The following is a 3352-nucleotide window of genomic DNA, read 5'->3' on the forward strand; positions in this document are numbered from 1 at the left end:
CTTAAGTATCATGGGGCCAAGATTTTGAAGTGAGGGCGCCTACTCACCCAAAAACCTAGCATCAGCCGGGCTCCCATTACACATACACCAGGTTCATTTTATTAGACTCCCTATGTTCATTATGTTCATTTGTTACAGGTTCCAAAATCGTCGCTCTGATACCATTTGTAACACCCCCATACTCCAAGTGCCTTACCAGGACCACTCAGGTATAAGGATGCCACCATCTCGGTTACCCGAGGCATGATAATCATAAGACAATGAAGAAACATACTTTATTAAATAAGTTTAAGTGATTACATTATAAAACCAAAGCTAACAAAAGGAATTACAAGGTTCTCATACGGTCTACTGACTAAAAAACTATCAAAGCTACTAGACTCGGATCGGACACAAATGAAGACTTCTAACGCCACGTGATGACTCATCCCAGCTATCCCATACGCGTCATATCATACCTGCTCAATAATCGCTCACCACCCCCGAATGGATCACCACAGTTTTTAAAACATTTAAACGGGGTCAATACTAATCACACAATTCAATACATATATCAACAATAAGATAAACAGACAAAACCGTGACACACACACACACACACACACACCACCAACTCCCATCGTCTCACTCTTGACGTCCACCGACCACCACGCCAGCTGGGGACCGCAGCCGTTCCCACCTAAGCCCCGCTCATCGTACGAGCGATAACCCCGTCCATTAATGTGCACATCCCCTTCCGTGGCGGGTTCCACGAAGGGCGAAACTAGGGCGTGAGATCACTCCCGCAAGTGACCCCACTCAGCCGAGAACGCATCTCGAGAACCATCACAAACACAACCATAATCACAATCACAATTACAATTACAATCATCATATCAATCAACTAACTACAAAGACATCACCAATATCCCATTATGGGACTAATACGAGTAGGAAATCCTACCGGATAGCACAACACGCAGACGATATCTACAAATGTCTCAAAACGCCTCTTCTATGAACTCTCCTCCTACCATACAACACATAGATACTACTATTCAATTACTATTCATAAAAACCCCCAATTCCTAAATTAGGGTTTCACTAATCTTAACAAAACATTATATAAATTACATTAAAAGCTTACCCTCGACGCAAGGAATCCAACGACACAAACTACGATGCAAACCGACCGTCTGAACTCCGGGAATTGTCAAGAACGCGATTAGGAAGAAGACAAGTTGCTTTCTCTCTTAAACAGGTTTTAGGTTTTGTAAAAAGTGATTTAGAACAAAGACGAATTGGTTTAAATACCTTAATCGCGTAATTAACAAAACCCGAGAAAACTCCCCCGTAAAACCGGACACTCGATCGAGTACCCAAGGTACTCGATCGAGTACCCCCTACTCGATCGAGTACCCCACTACTCGATCGAGTACCCAACAGGTCAGAAACTATTTTATTTCGCAACTTGCCCTTACTCGACAGAGTAAGGGCTACTCGATAGAGTACCCCAAGACTTATAAATACGGAGTATTACAGCGTGTACCTGATGATGAGGCCTCGAAGAGAAAGATTTTCACTGAAGCACATTGTACACCATATTCTGTGCATCCTGATGGAGATAAGTTATATAAGGATTTGAAGAAAACGTTTTGGTGGCCTGGGATAAAAAAAGGAGGTTGCTGAGTTTGTTTCTAGATGTTTGGTTTGCCAAAGGGTGAAAGGTGAACATAAGAGACCACAGGGTAAGGTACAATCTTTAGATGTGCCTGAGTGGAAGTGGAAGAGTATTTCTATGGATTTTATTGTTGGTTTGCCTCGTACTCAAAAGGGCAATAATATGATTTGGGTGATAGTAGATCGTCTGACTAAGACAACGCACTTTATTCCAATGAAAGACACTTTGAGTAAGGTTGAGTTAGCGAAAGCTTATGTAAGGAATATTGTGAAGTTACTTGGGATTCCAAAGGATATTGTTTTTGATCCTGATTCAAGGTTTATTTCTAAGTTCTGGCAAGAATTACAAGAGTATATGGGCATGACTTTGAAAATGAGTACTGCATTTCATACGGCTACAAATGGACAGACGGAGAGAACTATTCAAACTTTGGAGGACATGTTGAGAGCGTGTGTGTTGGAGTTTGGAGGATCATGGGAAGAGAGGTTGGACTTAATAGAATTTTCTTATAATAATAGTTATCATGCCAGTATTGGTATGGCACCTTTTTGAAGCTTTGTATGGAAGGAAGTGTAGGAGTCCAGTTTGTTGGGATGATGTCACTGATGCCGTGACACTGGGTCCAGAGTTGATTTAGCAGATGGTTGAGCAAGTATGTAATTACACAAAAGATGAGAGCTGTACAAGATTGGCAAAAGAGTTATGCAGATTTGAAAAGGAGTAAGATTAAGTTTGTTGTAGGAGACAAAGTGTTATTGAAAGTATCACCAATGACGGGTGTGATTGTTGGAATAAGTGTCCTCCGACAATAATGCGATCACAATAGTCGATCACGATGATCACATGTTTAAATCTCATATTTAAGAATACATGTGGGAAGTAATATTTTACAGTCAACTGGTCCACACATATCGGTAATGATTGGCTGACTAGAGTTTGACATTACTGTCATGTGACGGTGTTGATCAGTTGATCCCCTTAGGTCATACCTAAAGGGTGACGCTCTTAATTGATTATTTAATTAATCATATGTCGATACGGGTTGATTAAATTGCTTAAAATTGACGGACGATTTTGTGAGTATAACTGACGTGTCTTATTGTAATTCGATTAAATAAGATACGGTCAAAGTAATCAAATTGTTTCATTACTTAGATTAAATTATTGTTTACGAAACAATTGAAACTGGATGAATATTTTATTATAAATACAAGACGTTGTGATTTATAATTGATAAACCGTTTTGGTACAAGTAATTACGAATTACTACTCGATTTTGTATATGACATATTTTATGAATATGTTGATTTTTAATATGTTAAAAATACATCACAATTTCACATGACAAGTAACATGTGACATTTGACAAATTGACAAAAAAATGTGTATGGACTTTCCATTTTACATGATATGTACCAAAAATTAGGGTGGTTTTAGGGTTTGAAGTGTGCTTTATATTTTATTTAAAATAGCAATCATCACACTAAAAACCTAGTCTTACATATCTATAATTTATAGGTAGAAGGAAAGGCCATGCATTGGCCCTAAAAAACCCACCCCACCCGGTTTTAGAGAAAGGAGAAAGCCAAGGGATTTTGCTCTATAATTACACTACACTACAACACATATTACTAGTGTAATTTTTTTTCATTTTTCATTCACTACAAAAACTTAGAGAAGTTAAAGAAAGAA

The sequence above is a fragment of the Silene latifolia genome, chromosome 2 (genome assembly GCF_048544455.1).
Source record: "Silene latifolia isolate original U9 population chromosome 2, ASM4854445v1, whole genome shotgun sequence".
Lineage (NCBI taxonomy): Eukaryota > Viridiplantae > Streptophyta > Magnoliopsida > Caryophyllales > Caryophyllaceae > Silene > Silene latifolia.